Below are 22,958 nucleotides of genomic sequence, written 5' to 3' on the forward strand. Positions count from 1 at the left end.
ATTATTATTCTCTTAATCATTGTGTGAAGTTCAAATATTACCATGTTCGTACCCCAAGGATAGCGACTAGGGTCGCAGCTGCAAGTTTCTTTGTCATAAATAATCGAGTGCCTATTTTTTTTTAATTTAAAGAAAAGAGAAATAGGGGTTCTAACTAATAATGGATCAGATTTAGTAGTGTCTTCTCTTTAGGACTCTGTTGTAACTTCCTCCTTGTATATAGGTTATAGATAAGTCTTACCTTTTTCTTAGTTTATCTCTTTGTTGTAGAAGTTGTACAGAATCTATATATACTTAGTTACGATCAATAAATACATCGTTCCTTTCATTCTACTGGCAGCTTTATACTTTATATGGTATCAAGAGCCAATTAACTCTCACGAGTAAATTTCTGTCAAGAAACCCTCCCACCCTTCCCATAAAAATGGCCCCAAACATCGCTGTAACCAACTCCGATACCAACACAACAATTGTTCAGTTTAATCCTGTCACCCAGTTACCAATCAAATTAACTGGCAGCCACAATTTTTCCCTTTGGAAAGAACAAGTGTCCATGCTTATGCGTGGTCACAACCTTTTTGGCCATCTCGACGGTTCTCGCCTAGCCCCTGCTCGTACAGTGGCTCAAAATAATCAGGACATCAAAAATCCTACATTTGTTTCATGGTATCGCCAAGATCAACTAATTCAAAACGCCATCTTGGCCTCAGTTGACCCAAATCTTGCTGCTACGGTTGTCGCTGCATCCACTTCCCAGGCTGCTTGGGATGCTTTGCACACTGCGTATATCAACAAAACGCAAACAAGGATATTTAGTTTGTGCGATCGTCTGGCTCGCCTCGCAAAAGAAACCCTTCCTGTTGCTGATTATCTGCACCAGGTTCGATCTCTCTGTGATGAACTTGCCAATGCTGGAGCTCCTGTCCTATGAGGAACTGATTGTCAAAATCCTCACTGGACTTGGACCTGAATTTCGTGAAATATCAGCTGCTATCCGTGCAAGAGATTCTGCTATCTCTTATCCTAAACTTTATGAGAAGTTACTTGACCATGAGCTTTTCATCAAGCATGAAGAAGCAAAGAAGCCACTCTCAACACCCATTACTGCTGCTATTGCACAACAAACAAACATGCATCCTCGCCAAGGAAACACCTCTAATAGGCGTTCAAATGCAAATTCCCCCAACACCAACCAGTCAAGGCGTGCCCAACCATCGCGTGCTGGCAACAATAACCAACAACAGCGTTATGACCACACTCTAAAGTGCCAGTTGTGTGATCGTCCTGGTCATTCTGCTAAGGTTTGCAGATCACAATCACACGATCACAGACAAGCCCGGGCAAACTATGCTGCTCGATCTCCAACTCAACAGGCTCCTTGGATTGTTGATACAGGTGCCACTCATCATATGGCCTCTAATGCGCAAAACTTCACTGATGTGCACACCTACCATGGTCCAGAGAAGATAGCAATGGGGAACGGTAACACCATTTCAATTTCTCATACCGGTAACACTAACTTAAGTGCATCGAATCAGCAATTTAAGCTTCTCAATACTTTATGTTCTCATTCCATAATAAATAATCTTCTTTCTGTTTCAAAATTTTGCCGCGATAACCATAACTTGTGGCTAAGGGGAGACCTCTCTAGCTCGACATCTAGCTGGTGCCGCTCCATGAGCACGACACAATCCCTACCCCTACCCCTAGCTGGGGTCTCAACAACTGCCTCGGGGACTGCCTCCCCCTACCATTGAAACTGGAAGCTTTGGTCCTCGACATATGTCAAAATAACACGTGGTAGCTCAGCACTAATGAAGGTAATCATGCATGATAAGAAATGTTGAATAAAAGGAAGTTTCCTAACTGGTTCTTAGCCTATCGAATGTAAGTACAAACGTCTCCATACCGATCCTCGAGACTCTACTTAGACTTGACTTGTACACACGTGATACCTATGAATCTAGAACTCTGATACCATTTGTCACGACCCAAAAACTGATGTGATGGCACTCGTCTATCCCACCAAGACAAGTCAGCCTCAAACCAAACAATACGAAAGAAAAGCGGAAAAATAAGACAATAAAAGCATAAAAATGAAAAACTTAGTCATTCCAAAATAACCCCAAAACTTGGTTGTCACCTGTACAAGCCACTAATATAATAATACAGAATTTGAAAGATAATATAAGTCTCAATGTCTTTGTTTCTTGAATACAACAAAACATAAAGTAAGGAACTAGAGGGCCTGCCAGAATGACAAGCAACTACCACTCAATGTATCCCAGGAAGCCTCAGAAATCGATGAAGAAGAAAGGTCACACGGGTCCAGGCTCGGAACCTCTACAAGTGAAGAAGCAAAGTACTAAACAACACGATACTCAACAAGAAACCCACTAAACAAAGAAAAACTAAGCTAGAATATGAGTACTCCAATCATCCCAACTGAACCGTCTCAACTACAACCTTCATAGAAGTCAACCTAACAGTTTTACAATACACAATTCACAAGGTTTACCAATTATAGTTCAATCGTCACAATTCACCAACCAACAAGTATCAAATATGTCATTCACAATTATCAAGTAGATTAATCACAAGTATCACGAATAACATTCACTAGTATCATGATCATCAAGAACACTTATCATGTACACTGAATACAAATATCAAGATTATGTCACGTGACCCAAAGTACACCCTAGACATGACATGACATATAAGATCTCAAAAGGCCCTACACAAGTCACTTGACATACATATACACATTGTAATAGATAAAAGTAAAGAGTATCATACGAATAAAAGAGTTTGACATTAAAAGCGAAAATCTCTCATAGTCATGACAAACCATATAGTACATCAAAGAAGTGGTTGGGACTTAACCCGTACACCAAGTACAACATCTGAAAAGTAAAGACAGTTGAAAATAATAAAGGCAACATGGGTCCTCAGACTATGAGGACTCACCAAGTCTTCAAATGTTTAAGTGATCAACTAGCCACGAGTGGGAGGAGTGGAAGAGTCACACCCTACATTGGTGAACAATGAAGGCACAAATATGCGTTAGTACATGGAATGTACTATGTATGAGGGGTATGCATAAAAACATGAAACATGATAATAAGGGGACATAATCGAAAACATAGTAGAAGCCTTTAAAAAGCATCATAAAACTTGAACATGGTCAATGCATCTTAAATCATAAGGAAAGCTTCATAAAATATTTTAAGAACAACTTAGTGGATTTTGTAGGATATTTACTATTAACCGACATAGACCATGAGCAATAACGTAGAATCCAGTGTCTTGCCACCGAAAAAAGATGTCCTTACTTGCCAAGGAAAGGACCTTAACTTCTATATAGGTGGATCCCACTAGCTATGTCACTTAAGACAACATACGGGGTCATGTAGTTAGCGACAAGAAGATTACTACTAGAGACCCGACCTCTACTAATAGGAGAGTCTCCATCTCAATATCCTCTCGGTCTAAGTAAAATCTCAACAGAATCAGTCATAAATGTGAACATATCATCATACATGTAAAAACACAATTATGTTACTAATCCAAACTAAAAACATCATAGAATAGCTTCTTAAATCTTGAATCATGCACGTGTGAGAAAACCTTTCAACAAACCATGATCCCTTAATGTGAGAAAACCTTTCACAATTTAGTTTATGCTAATCTTAAATCAACCTAGATCATAAGACATTCCTTTTCATAAATCATGCATATCGTTCGTGAAAACATCATCATAGATTCATAATTCCTTCATAAATGCAAAACCTTCTGGGGTTCATAGTCAAAATAATGTATCATGCATGAGTTCATATGAAATTGATTTAAAAGAATGTAATTAAGTAAAAACTTTCATAATAAGATCAAAATCAAACAATATAATCCATACAACTAGAACCCATGAGGAATTGAATGAAAACCTAATTGGAATTGAATTGGAGAATTGGAGCAATCTTTGGGACTCAATGGGTGAATGGAACCCATTGATGAATTCCCACATACCTTTTTTTTGAAGCCCAAAACAATGGTGAAAAAAGAGACTTGATTTGGAAACCCTAGCTTCTTCTTCTTTGATCTTGGTAGAGAAACTTGAGAAAATTTTGGGGATTTTGGGAGAATGAAACAGAATAGGTCAATTTTAGGATTTAAATAAGTTATATGGTCTATTTATAGGTTAAAACGATGTAGTATAGGTATTAGGTACATAGGAAAAGACCCAAATACCCTTTAAAATAATTTTCGTACACACCCTACGGCTCGTAGGAATTCCTACGAACCGTACTGGTCAACCATAGGTTGAGTAAATGGGGCCTAAAATCTTGGGTAAATCCTACGACACACTTCTACGGATCATCAAACTTACTACGGTATGTAGTCCCCATCCATAGACCTCAACTTTTAACTCAAAATTTCACCAAGTCTGGACCACTTCTACGGGTGTTTACTACGACCCATAAAATACCCTATGATCCGTCATTTCCTATAACGACCCAAACCGTTGTTATTTAGGAAAAGCAAAAATTTGGGAAATTCTAGGCTATTGTACCACAGGGTGGCCAGATGCCGCTAGGGCGCGGTGCCACAACATGGTAAGCTGGTGCCAGAGAGGAATAGGCGAGGCAAAATGTAAATAACGCAAAAATCTTATTTCCTCCTCCTTCCTAAAATACCTAATTTAGATGTAAACCACCCTAGAAACCCCCAAAAAGCTATTATAAGCTTGGGAAAGAAGGAGAAGGAGATTTCTAGCATAAGAAGGTCAATGAATTGCGTCTTTCCAGTCAATATCACCGTCACGAAGCCCAAAAATAAGAATCAAAGCCAAAACCCCGTGCAACTGCTTGGCGCCCAGGTAGGCTAGGTTTTATTGATTGCGTAGTTATAAATTTGTGCTCACTAGGTAATTTAATGTAAATCAAAGGTAGGAACTATGCATAGGCCCTTATGCACCGAACAAAAGAAGAGTAAATTCATATGAAGAAGTCTTAGATGATGAACTAGGGCTATGTATGGTCGAGTTATAGTTTTTGTGATGTATGGTTATGAATACTTCGTAGGTGATGGTTGCGAATCTATGATTGGGTGATATATGTTTGCGCTTACTTAGTTGTAATGTATGTATACTTGCAAACATTGCGTTATAGATCATATTGATCGTATATGTAAATAATTGATGAGGTATACCCTGAATCATGATATGATGTATGATTGTGAGAATATACGTGATTCTGATTGTGGTTGTTGAATGGATCGGGTGTTGCATTCCGACACACTATCTTGGATCGATTGCCACATTCCGGCATAAATATTAGATCGGTTTCCATGTTCTGACATAAATATTAGATCGGGTACCACGTTTCGGTGTGCTAACAGTTTGGGTTTGGGTTCCATGAGAGGATTAATGACTTGACATAATTGCATATCAAGTTGTACGGGTTCTTAAGTGATAATTGATGTTATATTACTCATATGGGTTAAAAGAAGGTGATGACATATATATGTTTCTTCTATTATGTTGATTTATCCGTTATGTATCTCATTGTTGAACGAGTCGAGAAGGGCTAAGGGTTCAAGAGTTGTTAGTATTAGGAGAAAGGTGGTCCATGTGTTGTAAGAGATTCGTGGTTAGAGGTTAGGAAGCCTTGATGAAAGGCACTAGATGGCAAAGAATAGGTAAGATCAAGCAAAAGCAAAAACATTTTGTGAGAGATCATTCGTTCAGGGGAATGTTGGTGGTTGTAATTGTGGACTCTTCTATGAGTTAGAATGGTTAGGCTATGTTTAAGAACCTAGTGAGGTGGGTTGACTGGATCATAATTAGTAGTAAGGGTGTTGGTGTAATTCTGAAGTATTCGAGAGAGGGTAAAGGTGGAGAAACGAGTGGTTATTTGCATGTTATTTCTAGTTGATTTCTTATCTTATGCAGTGGGCGTCGGGTTGACCGATGATGTCTACCAATACGTGCGGTCTTGTACTGATACTATTCTTGTTATGCCTTTTTGGCATAGTCTGGATGCAGGGTCGGTGACGTTTCATTAGGTGAAGACAAATAAATCTCCAGCAACTTCTATTTTTCCTTCCGCATGGTGGGAGCTGTGTCATTTATTATTATGCACAGTTTGTACTCTTAATAGCTCTTGTACCTGTTTAGACTAGATCCTTAGAGGTGTTAATTACTTTACAAGTCTTAACCAAAATTGTGTTAAACGTTCTTATTTATAAAATTTTGTTAGTATATTTTATTTTAGTTTATCGTTAATTTTCTGCATGTTTAACTATTGGGATATGAGGGTTCTCCTACTTAGGTATTAAAGTGGGTGCCCGCATGGCCTGGTGGGTTGGGTCGTGATCAATTGGTATGAGAGGCCAAGTTACCGGTCTCTAGTACAAGAGCAAAATGTGGACTAGACTCTTGCGGATTGGTGTTTTGACATCCATATCTAATCTTCAGGAATGTAGGAAACATTCTAGGAAGTTGTTCCACTTATTCTCTCCTTTCGTGCATGTGTCGCTTGTTGTATGAGTTGGGTCCAATTGGTATCTCCCAATTCCAATTGGTATCTTAACAAAGTAAATCGGACGTCGTGGTCACGACTGAGGGGCCACAAGCAAAGCAAATTGGAACTGAGAAGGTCCCAATTAATATCTGTCCCTAGGGGTTGTGTAATTACATGGATGCTCAAGGGTGGTCATCCATGGAGCGAACTAACTAATAATTTGGACTTGTCTGTGAATTGTATCTTGGAAATTGTGAATGCATGCTTCTTGTTGTCCGAAATAATTATGAATGTGAAGGCTGTAATTGCTTGAATGTGACGATGTGATTATGTGCACAGTAAATGTGTGTCTGAACTTTATATGTGCAATATGTTTGCCTAGTTATTGAAGTTATGCAAGTTGTAAATGTATCGTGAAACTCGTTGTGAAAAGAAGGTCCTGACTAAGTTCAAGGGAAGGGTATAGATGAGTCATTAGGTGATTTGTAAACCAAAACTGGACGTCTTGTGCTTGATTAAGGATCGTGTGAGTGTTTAGGTGTATCTTGGGGATGTGCAGGTTGTGGTGTTGAATTAAGGAGAACAAGTTGGGTGTGTATTGCTGAGATTGACTCGGGGTAGATTTCGACTATCTAGCTAAGGAAAGTACTCTAAAAATGCTAGTGTTATAGCTGCGAACCTTTGGGGGGATTTGGGAAAGAAAAGAACCCCAAAAAAATTGTTGGCAGGGGTTCTGTTTCCATTTTGGCCGCTGGGGCGGGAATTTTCCCGCCAAGGTTTGGCCGCTGGGGCGGGACAAGGCGAGATTTTTTATTTGTTTCCATTCCATGATGATTTGAATGGGTTATTGGTGATCATTTAAGCCCCAAACTCGTTACTTATCTAGTTACTTCTTTTCGTTGTTACTGTTAGGATAGAAGTAGAGTTTGTTTCCTGTAATAATATGAAGTAATAGTCAAATTAAGAATATCTTTGAGGAAAGTGGACAGAAATATTTGATACGAGAAAGAGGTATCCAAATTTGAATGATAGTGATTCTATTTTGGTTGTTAGGTATTAGCTTCTTCTTTTTTATCGAATGAAAAGTTTCGTTGTTATTGGTTTAATCTTCCTCTTCCTTTGAAATGAATAAAATAAATTTATATAATAAATTTGACATGACGATGACCTCTCCAAGAACTATTTCTTGCCTCTAAAAGTAATGTTACAGACCTTTTTTTTATTTTTAAATATACATGAATTTGTTCACCATGTGCATTACTCATACAATAGTTCCATCTAGTATGCAAAATGATTGATAGTATTCTCTCACTGTCCCTCACATTATCATAAGGTTAGTAAATTCTTGTTATATTTTGTTTGAATCCTTTGAGAAACCAATCATGGAATTATCTCGTTGGAGAGTTCTATGAAGTATCTTTTTCTTTTTCTCTCTAGGTTGAATTTATGTGTTGAACCTCGAAATTGCGTAGGCAAAGCATGACATTTACTCTATTGGGACGCGGTTAAACTGTTATATTTTTTAGAGTTGAGTAAGGCATGTTCATATGTATTCTGTTTTAATAGGTTTGATTTAAAAGTATGTTCTGCTATGTATCTCCCACCTCTCAAGTGTTTGTTTGAAATTATTTTCTTACTCTTAAAGTTTATAAGTTTTTTTTTAGATCAAGAGAACTAGAGAGAATATTTGATATTCATTTCGACATATACTTTATTATATAATTTTTTGTATCCTTACCCTTTTCTTTCTTACATTTCATGTACAACCGGAGAGCTGGAGTTTCTACTTTGGAACTCGTTTTTGGCCTAAAATATTAGGCCAACGGCAATTAGGATCATCGCAAAGCTTGGAGTCTCGCAAATTAGGAGTCTAATGTTTTCTTAGTCTTGTTTTCTTAGCCTTTCATTTGTTGTCCTATTTATGTTGTTTTGATATGTTGGCTAACCTTTACTTACAAGTTTTTGATATATTGCTTGGCTTTTATTTTGAAGTTTATTTACGTGAGCTAATAATATTTGTTAATGAATTTAGTTGAGACACCTTTAGAACAAATGATACAAAAGATATTTTCTTAAAAAATGGGTTAGCATTTTTACTTATAACATTCTTTCAGGCCTTTTAAGTTGAAAAGAGGGGCATATAGTTTTAAAAGTTTTCCAAAATGAAGTTTCAAAAGGTTAAAATAATATTCGTTTAGCGTTTCGAAATTGGGGAAAAGAAATATATATCGACTTAGGCCTTTATCTTAAGGAATAGGAAAACTTATCATCTAAAATTCTCAATTGAAGTTTTAAAAGGGCTAGCTAAAATTTATTTAGGCTTAATTCATCGCTTAGACCTCCAAATGAATTTGGAACTAGTTTAAAGGCTAGAATAATTACCTTTAGAAATTACTTATGGCTAAGATATGTACCTTTAGACATACATATTTTTTTAAGAAAATGAGTAGGGAAGTAGGCTCATATATTTAATAAAAATAACTATAGAATAGAGTCCTAATAGTTAAGCCTATTTTTATACTCTTTACATCACCCCTTTACAAAAATGTATTGACTATTCACCCCTTTACAAAAATGTATTGACTATTCTTACTTTTTGAACCAAACATTGTTAAAAACATTTTAATATGTTAACATGCTATTTCAAAATTTTAGATATGCCAACAGGTTCAAAGACAAGGTACATACATATACATGTCATACACTTAAAGGTATATATTTTATATTTTTCTCTACATAGTCTTTTTTTTTTAACTACTATCCGAATGTTATTTATTTATTTTTATGATTTATTTCTACGCTTTACACATATTATTTTACTAAATCTAATCTATTGTTAACTTATCATCATATGCAAATAAAATAATAAACATTTACATGTTTTACACAACTTACATGTATATACTACAATTTATATAAACATTTCACAAACCTTTGTATAATATTTTAACATCTAGTATAATTTATTTTATCCTATTTTATATTTAGAAAAACTCCATTCTATATATATTCATTCAAATTACACATCACATATTACTACATATCTTATTTTTCACGTCTTAATAAGACGACAGATTTTCGCAAATTCAACATCTATATATTTTTAGGATAATTTTATTATGATACACCTATATATATATTTTCACATATGAATATATCGTATATTTAAGTACATTTATTTATTTATTTTACAATACTACTATTAAATCTATTTTATAAGACATATATATGTCGTACCTTGTATTGCACTCCTTTTAAACTAACTAATTAACTTATCATTGATTTTTAAAGAAAATAAATAAAAAAGTTTTCCAAATCATATTTTCCTAAATTGAGTATAAGGACTATCTTCAGATAGGCTCTGAGGGGTGCTTAACACCTTCCCCTCGAGTAACCAAAACCCTTACGCAGAATCTCACTGGTTTCATAAATCAAAATAGAGTTTACATTTACATACATAAAAACTGATTTTCCTAATATTTTCCTTAAAATTTAGGTGGCGACTCTAAAATAAACAAAACATTTTTTTTCAAAAATCAGAGTGACAGTCATATTATGTTGTGAACTGTTTCAGCTAGTTCGAAATAGGTGCGACAAGCGAACCACTCATCAGGAGCAAAGTACACTAGATTACTAGATTTAGTTGTGCAGAAGAAGAAGTTTAGAATTTTTTAGTGAAAAGTTTGAGTAACCACAAGCATTTATAGCCACAAAGTACTGTTTCTGAAAGTTTGCAACCTTTCAGAATAGTCTTTTAATAAACAACGGGAAATCTACATAAATCCGGGAAAGAAACTGCGCTAATTCGGTTCAGAAATTGAATCACGGGTCCTAATCGAAGCTGGATCGTGAATCTGGTTTAGAAATTGGGTCGTTCGGGTTGGCTAAATTTAATGATTAATTAATTAATTAAAACTTTGTCCAAAAAAACTCTCAATCAATTATTTTCCAAAGTCAAAGTCAAAGTCGAAGCTATAGTCAAAATCGAGCGGAGCGAGGGACTATGACAACAACGCGAGGGGATCCGTCTTTCCAATCATTTAAAAAAATAGAAATGTTTCCTTAGTTAAAAACTTGAACTTTTCTTTCAACCACCCATGAGGAAGAAATGTTTTTTACTGAAGCATACGGGAACACTTCATATTCCCTCCATTTCTCATCTAAATGTACTATACCCAACACTAAATACAAGAGGTTGGAGTGTTGCACACATCTCAACCATTAAAGTTTTCCTTCTTTATTAATTCCCTATTTGAAGAGTGTGATTGGGACCTTTACTAGATAAATAACGACATCTCAACCATGACATATTTCTTCACTTTTACTCAACAAAATTGAGGGATGGGGCCCATAAGAGAGGCCGTAGCAATTTGGCATTAAAATAATACTACATCTATTCCATTTTAAGTGAATTTATGAGGTAATGCACACTTATAAAGAAAACATGTTTAGGACATAAATTGAACATCATTTTTCACTTTTGCTCTTTTAGTTATTGTCAAACTATTCTTTAGGATAGAAATAACTCAAAGTAAAGTCATAATTATGAGCAATTGACTCTCTTAATGACCCCTTCCAGTTGTTATGAGTAACCATTGCTGAAAGAAATTAGGTCAGAAAACATTTAAAGTAGTAAGTTTAAAATTTTGGGCTACACCAGTCTTAGACAAAATCTAAGCAAAGTAGGTCTAAGGTAATCCAGAAAAAGATAAGATAAAATGTCTAAACTTAAATTAGTTTTTCTATTAGCTAAGACATTAAGGAGTCCGTAGTGCTTTTCATAATCAAATTCGAGCGAGTAGAACTCATGATATTTAACTTGGCGTGAAGGAACTGGTTTCACTACGTCAAAATTTGAGGTGTGTTGCTAAATAGGCTATTTTGAGAAAAAAATTGAGATTCTGTCCCGTGCAAGCCACTATAATGGTTGACATGCCGCTAAAGCGGGATTAAAAAAAGTAGTTGGTCCAGGCCGCGATGCGGGATTTGGGCCACTATAGCGGGATTTGGGGGTCTGATCGGGCTGCTATAACGAGATTAGTTGTAGTAAATGTAGAAAAACTATACAAAATTGTCCATAATTACCCAAGTACGTTTTGATGAAGAGAATGGGTGACCATAGTCAAATTTCAATAGTTTTTCATCAGCTGAGCAATTTAATCCCCTACTTTTGTAGTTCGATTCCTAGGGCACAGAGAAGGTAATTGTGTCCCTAGGGGAGGGTTTGGGTTCATCCCAAGGTGGAGAAAATTCAGGTTTATAAGAATTTTAGGGTGTAAGACCTTAAGTTATTTATAAACACGTTTGTTCTTGATTTTGTTTACAGTAATTTACAAATGTAACCATGGAATCGGTAGTTTAGGTGAATTAATGTTGGGAAACACCTAGTTTGTGTGGAATAATCATAAAGTTGGCCTAGGATTTGGGATTTGAATATAATCCGAGAATATTTAGGCCTATTGTGATGTATTTAGTAACTGCTTGGTGCCCAAGTAGGCTAGCTTTTCTTAACAGAGTAGCTAGACCTGTATTTACCCATGTAATATCTTGTAGATGTCGGGAGATTTCATACATAGGCTTTCAGACATGGAGTCTGGATGGTTGAATGTATGGTTAGTTGTAGTTAGGTTGATGGTGGACTTGATTATTTATTGTTGAAATTATGATGTGGCTGGGTGTTATCCCTTGAAGGTAATTGTGGGTGATCAGATTCTGAGGAAGGATATTCAAGAAGGAATACTCCAAGTAGGTGATAGTTGTTGCTTGTTTATGCAACATGTGCTTGTTCACTGCATCACTACTAATGCATATATATATATATATATATATATATATATATATATATATATATGTATATATATATATATATATATATGTATGTATGTATGTATATATGATTTGGGAAATTGGAAAGATGTTGCCAATCACATGTAAGGAATGTGTAACGTGAATGTACATGTGTGATTGTTATTCATTGTGGTTGAGTGTATGTTATGTATTATTATTGTTATATCGGCTAGCACTCATGTTCATGTATATATATTACATAATATTATTGAATGTGGTACCATGCCGGTACATATATATATTATTGGATCGTGTGTCACGTTGGTACATATATATTATTATTCGATCGGGTGTCACGTTGGTAAATATATATTATCATTGGATCGAGTATCATGAAATCTAGCTTGGATTGGTTATTGAATGATACCTTTCCATGGATAATGACTTAGCTTGGATTGGCAAGATGACGTGCCCTTCCATGGATAATTAGAACAAGTAAGAAATGACTTTTCCGTGGGATTTATGCTTAACACCGAGAGGATATTGAGATGGAAGCTCTCTCATTAGTAGAGACCGGATTTCTAGTAGCAATCTCCTTATCCCTTGTCTATGTGCCCCCATAGGATGATTGTTCAGATGGACATTAGTTAGTGGATCCACCTAAGCTAGAAGTTCATGGTCCTTACATTGGCAAGTAGGACAACCCTTTTCAATGTGGGAGACATCGGGGGACCATGTTATAGCTCACATGGTCTCTATGTCGGTTAAGGCTTTTTTCCACAATAATAATGAACTAAGGTTACTTTAAGAAGTATCTCATATGTTTTCAAAGGTTTTAATGATGTTAGCTTGCATTGACCATGTTTTATGACTTATGTTTTCTAACCCTTTCATATCATGTTTTAGCTTGATCAATTGCATGTCATGGAATGTTCTCTTTTAGCATGATTTAAATGTTTTATGCATAGTTTTCATACTTGGTACATTGTTTTGTACTAACGCATACTCTTGCCTACATTTCTCCAAATGTAGGGTGCGACAGTCAGGTTTCTTAATTTTGTGGCTAGTGGTTGATTATGAGGTTCCCGAGCTTTGGTGAGTCCTCATGCTTCGAGGGCGGATTTTCATTGTTCAGTTCTCTTTCTTATTTCCAGTTTTGGACATGATGTATGGGCAAGGCCCAATTTCATTCGACTATACTAGATGGCTATTGAGACAAGTGTTTTAGACTTCCGTTTTTCTTATATAAAACTTTTGGACTTGGATTGTTGTTTTACTTCATTTGTTCGATATCTAATGTTATGAATGCTAAGTGTCTTGTACGGGGTTCCTCGGGGTCCTATACGTCATGTTAATCTAGGGGGTACCCCTGGGTCGTGACATCCACCCTATTTGCCCAAAATCTTGAGCACAAGATAATTTCATATTGGGTTAACCCTCTTAATCTAACCAAACATAACTCATTTTTAAAGTGATCTCTAAATTTTGTCAAACTCTAGCACATTGATGCTTCTTTTGACCTTACTTTGGTAGGAGCAGAGCAGAAATGCTAGTCTGTGATTCTCATGGAAACTTCATGACTCTAGTTGATTAGATATGCCTCATGACTCCCTTATGGTTGAGGCATTGGGTGTTCGAGAAGCACTAAGCTCGCTAAAGGAACACTTTTCATCAACAATTATTGTGGAGATTGAAAGTCTTTTGGTTAAACAAGCATCAGAAAAATCTTACAAAACCTATTAGTTTTTTTTATATTATTATTCGAGATTGTATAGCACTCATGTGTGGCTTTACTTCTATTTCCTCTTTTTTTTAAAAAAAAGACCAGCGAACCAATGTGCCGATTAGCTAGCTCGGGCGTTGGGCTCTATGTCTTATGATATGGAGGAGAAACTAGATCCCCCATCTTTAATTCATGATCGACTAAACATTCTTTTGATTAATAATTGATTAGAATGCCTTTTTTCGGACGAAAAAAAAAGATGTAATGTATCTCATGCATCAAAAACCTAATGCATATTCGAGACAAATGAATCCATACACCAGCATATCAATAGTAAAACAAGTGAATTTCTGCCATGCTAAACAATGATAATGGTTGTTCAGACATTTGCTGATTGCTTTTCCTTGTGGATAGAACTCCATTCTAGCATATAGACATACCTTCTAGAGATTCTCCAATTTCTTCACGCGGCTCCACCAGATGGTTAGGTTCTCCATGTTGATGAACCTTCTCCACGTCCCAGCTAGCTCAACCTTTCTAACATGCGTGAATAACTTTGCATGCCTCACCACATATTAGGATCGTCACCATTCGGAAGAGGAGAAGTCTTCAAAATGATTGACAACAAGACAGGATCAGCTTGAGATCGCAGGCCAGCTGCTTCCAATAATTTAGAGTGTTGGATGATCTCAGATGAAATACATTAGCAATCTAGTATGACATAGTGTTCATGAACTAATAAGAAGCTCGAAACGTTTTCATATGCAAGTGATCTAATACACAGCGAAGAGGTTTCCACCAAGCTCGGTTCATCTGATATTCTCATTTACAGCATTATACAAATGAATGGATACTTGAGTCTAAGCAGATGAGACCAGAAGAACGTTAATTGAATATTGATTATTGATTTCAGTCAAGTGGTTCTTTTCTGTTGTGAAAAATATCCAAAGATTACGTCACTAACCCATGGCAGTTGAGTATTCTAAGAAAAGCTTAATCATACCAAAATCATGGAATGTGAAGGACATGGAGGATCGACAGATACAGAGTACACAGAGCATGACCCCTTCCTCCAAAAAAATAACATGCAAATGGATGTGTAAGTGATTATACTTTCAAAGAATTAAGGGAAATACCTTGAAAGCAATCACATCCTGTACAGGTGCAATGGAAATCAAATGATCTTCCATGCTCCCTTTTCACAGATTATATCCACCCAAATGTACTTGCTACTTTGAGTAGTACAACTACTCCAGCATGACATGTTCACTGCTTTCTTCTCCTTCATTTCAGAAATTACGATTAACCTACCAGATAAATAAAGATACCACTTTGTTTAATTTAAATTTCTAGAGTTCAAAGCAAAGGACATGAGTCTTGACATTCATAAAAGATTTTGAATTTGTTTCCCCATGTGATACATGGGAATACCTCAAAGTTTTTAATCAAAGTTTATGTCCATGCGGAGATGCCACTTTAAGGGCATCCCAACTTCTGAATAGAATTCCAAGATTAACCTTAATCACATATTTTGAAAAGAAAGAATAGTTTAAGGAGAAAACAAATCATTTACCAGTATCGAAAAGAATGGCCCCGAATAAGGTAGAACGGATATAGGAGACTCATAAAGCTGATCCCAACTAGTCCAATATCAAGGAATGATTGATTGTTGGAAGTAATGCGAGAAGGATAACAGAGTTGTGGCTCTCACAAAGCACGGCTTTTCCTCTTCCAGAAATGTACCAACTTATGCAGTTCCTCTCAAATGTCATATCCCATGAGCTACAAATCAAAAATCACCGCACAATGTAATCTTCATTTTTCTTGTAACTATTGCAATAAAATAGTTACGGGATCATATATGTAACACCCCATATCCGAAAATAGAGATTTCAGATTTCTAGTGTTACAGGTGGCACTCACGGACACCATCCACGGACCGTAGATGGACTCACGGTCCGTCCTGCAGGTCCGTGGTTCGTGACAGAAAACTTCCCCAGAACTCAGTCAGAAAATTTGGCTAAGTGTTGACCCACGGCAGGACTTACGGTCCGTAAGTCAGGTCACGGACCGTAGTTCGTGTCCGTGGATCGATGCCCCAAAAGCCCAGCTTCAGTCCCGAACTACGTTTGACCAGCACGGACCGTCAATCGATCCACGATCCGTAGGTCTGACCGTAGATTGAAGGTTAGCAGCCAGTTAGCTGAAAATTCTGATAGGTCAACTTCAGATGGTCATAACTCTTAGCACAAAACGAATTATGTGTCTCATGACCTATGGTTAGATAGATAATTGAATTATCTTTCCAACGCCACTGAGTTTGCTAAATTTCGACCTCCGAGTAAAAAGTTATGCCCATTTTAGTGAAGCCATGTCGGGCAGACTCGATCTACGGACCCAATCGACGGACCGTCCATTGATTGACGGACTGTAGGTCCATTCCGTCAGTCACTCCGACAGCAGTTAATTCAGGAGTTTTTTGGTCTTTTCCTATTTCGTTTAACCCCTAAGGTCCGTCGTTTAGACCCTAAATCATGAGATTTTAATTAGTTTAACCCTAGAAACATAACTAGAACTTACCTAAGTCAAATCATTAATCAAACTTAGAAGAATTAGAATCAAAAGAGGAGAAAAAGGTCAAGAACCCTAGTTCAAGAACGCAGCAAGGTTCCATCAGTTCCAGCCCCAAAATCAAAGGATTTCTCCGTGGAATTTGACACCAGGTATGTGGGATTTCACTAGTGGGTTCCTTTCGCCCATTAGGTCCCTAGAATTCAGTCAGATTCTTGATTTCATGATTATGAACAGACCTAGGGTTTCTAGAATTTCAACAGATCATCATGAATTAGTTATTTAAATGTTCCTAATCAGATTATCATGTTATTGTTCGAGACCTAGTTGGGGCATGTCCCAACATTTCTAGTCAGTTTAGAGGCTTATTTCAGACATAGGTAGATTCAGCTTAGTATTGAGTTAATAACTTCTTTGTATTAAACTCATCAGTTTTCATATATCTTAGTTATAGTATATGGGTATCCCCCATTTTTCAGATTTATTTATGATTTAGCTTACGCACAGTTTCTATTATTTAGATTATATTTAGTATGCTCATGATCATGCCAGCAGGGTTAGCTTGGGATCACTTGTGGTCCTAGGTCCCGTGTCCGCGTCTCGGGGGTAGCTCGGGGCGTGACAATATAATAGGGTGAAAGCATATCTTTTGAGATTATCGGGTCATGGTGTTCAAATATGTAAAGAAAGTAGTGGTGATATATATGCGACTTTGAAGATGGAGCATGAACAAGCCGAAAGAAAAAGAACCGTTGTTCAAGTTGATGCAAGAAAAAAAGCTGATTATATATCACTTCCGAAGGGGACTGATTTGATTCAACAAAAAAAAAAGAGTTCGAGTAGTGGAGCTATAGGAAAATCGTTCGGCATCTATGAGAGAAATACGGCCGACAAATTAGCCGCTAGGATGTTCTATGCATCAGATTTATCGTTCAACTTTGCAAACTCTCCTTATTTTAAAAAATATTCTAAGTTTCTAGCCGAAAATTCCATTCCCGGTTATATTCCCCCATCATATAATAGATTGAGGAAAACTCTTTTAGCTCAAGAAAAAACACATATTGATAAAAAGTTGCAACCAATTAAAGGTACATGGAAAAAGAAAGGATTGTCGATTTGTTCGGATGGATGGTCCGATACTAAAAGACGACCTTTGATCAATATAATGGCATCATATAGTGGAGGTCCAATGTTTTTAAATTCAATCAATTCTAGTGGAATCGTAAAAGATGGTGAATATATTGCTAACTTATTTATTGAAGCAATAGAAAATGTAGGTTCAAACAATGTTGTTTAAGTTATTACGGATAATGCAAGTAATATGAAACTTGCCGGTACTATTGTGGAGCAAAAATATCCTCATATGTTTTGGACTCCTTGTGTTGTTCATTGTTTGAATCTAGCTTTGAAAAGTATGTGTTAACCTTCGAAAAAATCACCTCACTTTACTAATTGTAAATGAATTTTAGAGTTACTTAGTGAAGTGAGTAATTTGAAGAACTTTGTTATGAACCATGACTTGACACATTCACTTTTTCAAAAATATTCAGATTTGTGTTTGTTGAAGGTTGGTGAAACAAGATTTGCCTCACACATCATTATGACCACTTGAATTCGCAAAGTGAAATCTTCTTTGGAGAAAATGTTCATGGATGATGAATGGAAGAATTATAAGGGGGATAAGGGAAATGAAGCCAAAACACATGAAATAAAATCCCTTATAATGAATGATGAAAAATGGGATAGTAATGATTATTTCTTGAAATTTATAGAGCCAATTGTTGATATGCTAAGAAGTCCAGATATTGATGGTCCAAAATTATATCTCATCTATGATATGTGGGACTCAATGATTGAGAAGGTCAAGAAAGTCATTTTTGAGCATGAGGGGAAAGATCTCATTTCCGGTCAAACAAATTTTTTTGATACTATACATGATATTCTTGTGGCTAGGTGGAACAAAAGTAACACACCTCTACATTGTATGGCACATTCTTTGGTTCCCAACTATTATCATGAATCACGGCTTCAAGGAGAGAATGGAATTCGAAAGCTAGCTCCTAATGAAGATAGTGAAATTTCATTGAATAGAGTCAAGTGCTTTCAAAGGTACTTTAAAGATTCTAATGAAATGAAACAAGTCTCATTGGAGTATGGATACTTTTGTAGCGGAAGTGGCTATTTTAGTGAGCCTCACGTGATTGAGGCTATGATGTATGAAGATTCTCTTTCTTGGTGGGCAAATCATGGGGTCTCGGCTCCACTTTTGCAACAATTAGCTTACAAGTTGCTTACTCAACCGGCTTCTTCCTCTTGTTGTGAAAGAAATTGGAGTACATATTCTTTGATTCACAAAATCAAGAGAAATAAGTTAGCAACTTCAAGAGCCGAAGATTTAGTGTTTGTACATTATAATCTCCGGTTGTTGTCTCGCAAGAAAGAGAAATATATAAATGGGCCAAACAAATATTGGGATGTTGGTGTGTCTATATTTTCTTTATTATTTTCTTCAATTATTTAGTTTATATGATATTTTTTTCTTTTTATATAAAATCTTCTAATATATTTATTCTTTTTAATTTATTTTAGGGGGAGATCAATTTGATATTGATGAGACAACTAATGATCTAACCGAGCTTTCAATGGATGAACCTCAAATTGAAGGTGTGATATTTGAGGAAGAGATTGAAGATTTGGAAGAAGTTGAAGAAGATGTGGAAGATGTGGAAGAGATAGCTCACTTAATTAAATAACTTGATAATTGACAATATTTTGTTGTTATGTTAATTTTAAGTTATGGATTAAGTTGAGACAATCTCTTGATTTTTGTTAAATAGTATGTTTTACACTTTTACTTGGTGTGTTGAATATTGATTAGTAATTATGAATATCTAAATTGTGGATAAATATCTATGTATATCTTAAATTTTAATAATTGCAGTATTTTCACTTTCACTTTGTTTCAAGAGTTACTATCCATGTTCTAAGGTTAGTTCTTCTTTTCAATTTATATTGATTCTTTTAGTTATATTTATTCTATTGTAATTTGTAAATGCTTTTAATGTTTAGTTTCTATTTTGTTGTGTCTTTGTAGGAAGAATGGAAGAGTAATCTCATCTTGAAGAATGGAAGATTGAATTCTACAAAATACATGTAAGTTTATCACAACATATCTCTCAAATTTAGAATATCTTCATAACTATATTTTTATAATATTGAAAAAATTTAGCCGTATTCCCGCACCCGTCTCCATACTCGAATTTGCACCCACGAATCTTAAAATTTGGATTTTGCCGAATTTGACTCTCGAATTCGCATCCATCTCGGATACCCGCACCTGAGTCCGAGCAACTTAGATTATCAGACCTCCTACACAAAATGAGAGGTCAAGGTAGCAAATATTCATTCGCATTCGAAAAGGGGTGAGAAACAAACAATAGAAGTCCATTAAACTGGTCCACTATATGATCAGGTACAAAAAACCATTCAACTTCTTCTACATCTATAAAAGCAGAGTTGATTCACTATATGACAAAAATGAGCATTACCATGTTACTCACATGTAGCGAAACTCGGCTCAAGGAATTTATAGAATTCACTTAGGTGACATCCTGAATCACACCTTTATGATATCAAATAAAATCAAATAAGACCAAAAAGTATTGACAAAATGATTGGAGACCCCTGCAGGGAGAACCAGTAGAATCGTTGTCATTACTTCAAATTTGAGGAGCAATAGCCAAATGTTTGGAGACTTCATCAGGAGAAAGTCAAGCCAAGTCAAGCCTGCTTATATTTTCTCTATTGTCTCCCTATTCCCTATTTATAAATGTAGCACCCCTTATTGTAGCACCCCGAATTCGAGAAAGGACAAAATTGCAAATTTTTAGAAGCTGCAGGTGGGACAGACGGAGGCCACCTACTGACCGTAGGTAAGGTCCGTGGTTCGTCACCTCAACTCCACCTAGAAAATTCAGTAAAAGCACGACCCACTGCCGGACCTACAGACCGTAGGTCAAACCACGGTCTGTGGTCCAGGGTCCGTGGATCGTGACCCTCAATCCTAGTCTCTGAAGCCAGACGACGAACTGACAGGACGGACCGTCAGTCGACCTACAGTTCATCGATCGGCTCGTCAGCTTTTAAGTTAGGGTCATTTTGGTCTTTTTCCCTATGTTTTGGACATTTAAACTACGTCGTTTTACACCTAAACTACGTCGTTTTGGTCAGTTTTAGCCTAGTATTCTAGTCAGACTTTACCCTAAGCGATTCATTCACCAAAATTCATCAAACTTAGAGTAAAAGAGGAGAAAAGAGGCGACCCAACCCTTCCAAGAACGCAGCAGGTTTTCTTCAGTTCGAGCCCCGAAATCGAAGGATTTCTACGTAGATTTCATCACCAGATATGTGGGATTTCACTAGTGGGTTCCTTTCATCCACTAGATCCCTATAATTCAGTCAGATTCTTGATTCTCATATCTTGTTGAGACCTAGGGTTTCTAAAACCTTAGATAATTGTTGTGATTTTGTTGTTGTAGTATCCTAAATCGAATTAGCTTATTTCTTAGATAGTTTGCTTAGTTCTTTGCATGAAACTCAAAACCCTAGTGGTGTAGATTCTCTTAGTTCATGAATTACACTTGCTAGGTCAGTTAAACAGATAAACATGCTCCAGTTTTCTAATGTTACATTATCAGTACCTAAATCTTGCATTCTCAGATTTGCATGTCAGAACATTGAGCTATCTAGTATTTCAATTATGTTGTGTCATACACATTTCTAGTTAGGAGTAGACTTAGCACCGAGTTGGACTAGGGTTCAGCGTACCCTCATAGTCCCAGAACTATGTGCCCCCGTAGGAGTATAAGTCCCCTCTGTTGGGCATCAGATTTAGTGATCACGCCAGTCATGCCTTTATACATCTGGCAAGGTATATTGGGTCCTCTCGATGGGGCGTATACATAGAACTCCACGTTTAGCTCACGTGGTTTTATGTCGATTAATAGTATCTCCCACAGTTAGACTCTAGTGCATTGACCAGGTTTTCAGTTATATTTCAATATTCAGTCTCAGCATGTCATATTAATAATCAGTACTTGGTCATTGCATTCAGTTTAGTTCATTTCAATATATTTCAGTATTTACATCATGTTCAGATTATGCCATTGCTCAGTTATGTTTTGTTCAGCTTACATATTTGTTCAGTTATATTCTATATCTTGCATGTTAAGTATATTCCAAGTACTGATGCATACTCTACGCTACATCCTTTCATGATATAGGTTCAGGTCCTCCGGATTCAGATCATGCATAGATCGTTTCCTGATCCATACTCAGCAGCAACAATGGTGAGTCCTAGTACTTCGAGGACAATAGACATGTTTTTCATTTCAGTCTTTCATTTCGGTTTCAGTTTTGCTAGGGTTAGCTGGGGACATGTCCCAGCAACTCTAGTCAGCAAGAGGCTTTTTCAGACATAGTATCAAATTCAGTTTTAGCTTTGAGTGAATGTTCAATATCATTAAACTGTTAGTAGTTTTTATATATATTCAGATCAGTATTGGGTATTCCCCATCTTTAAGTCATATCATGTTTTAAGCTTCTGCATAGTATCTTTTGTTCAGTTGTTTTAGTATGCTTATGATATGTCAGCTCAGGATTAGCTTGGGGTCACTCGTGATCCTAGGTCCCGTGTTTACGTCAAGGGGTAGCCTTGGGGAGTGACACTTATACTCTCCCATGGAAAAGCCAAACTAACCATAGTATCATTATAAAGTTGTTTTCATTTCAATGTTGATTTGAAGTTTATCTCAAAAGAAACTTAATTTTTGGATTTCTCTTTATTTTTCAGGTCTAAACTATAGATAAAATATGACTTGGGAATCCACCTATATGCAATCCGGACAACTGAAACTGTTGTCGTGTTCGACTATTAAACCAAGCTACTGTCCATAATCCACCTTAGCTTGTTAATTTTAGGATACACATGACCATTGGAGCCACGTGTTACAATTTTGACACTGCTGATAGTGAAGTGGTTGTACACTGAGCTGATGAAGTGGTACTTAACAATTGATGAAGGAGTTAGTTAGGTAAGGACATTTTACAGTTTAGTCCAGTTGTAGTTTATTTATTGCATTTTAGTCCTTCTACTCTAGTGTTAGTTCTATCCAATTCATTGTTGAAACTGATGCTTGTGATTTGGGGGTAGGAGTTGTGCTGATGCAAGATGGTCATCCAATAGCTTTCATCAGCAAAGGATTATCAGGCAAACATTTGACTTTGTCAGTATATGATAAGGAGTTGTTGGGTTTGGTTATATCTATTACTAAATGGTCACAATATTAACTGGGAAG

The 22,958-nt window shown here is 36.3% G+C and overlaps 1 pseudogene; it reads left to right on the forward strand.

Moving 5' to 3' along the window:
• Positions 1-424: 424 nt before the first annotated feature.
• Positions 425-22,950, forward strand: LOC125856551 (uncharacterized; annotated as a pseudogene).
• The last annotated feature ends 8 nt before the right edge of the window (positions 22,951-22,958 follow it).

The sequence above is a fragment of the Solanum stenotomum genome, chromosome 1 (genome assembly GCF_019186545.1).
Source record: "Solanum stenotomum isolate F172 chromosome 1, ASM1918654v1, whole genome shotgun sequence".
NCBI classification, from domain to species: Eukaryota; Viridiplantae; Streptophyta; class Magnoliopsida; order Solanales; family Solanaceae; genus Solanum; species Solanum stenotomum.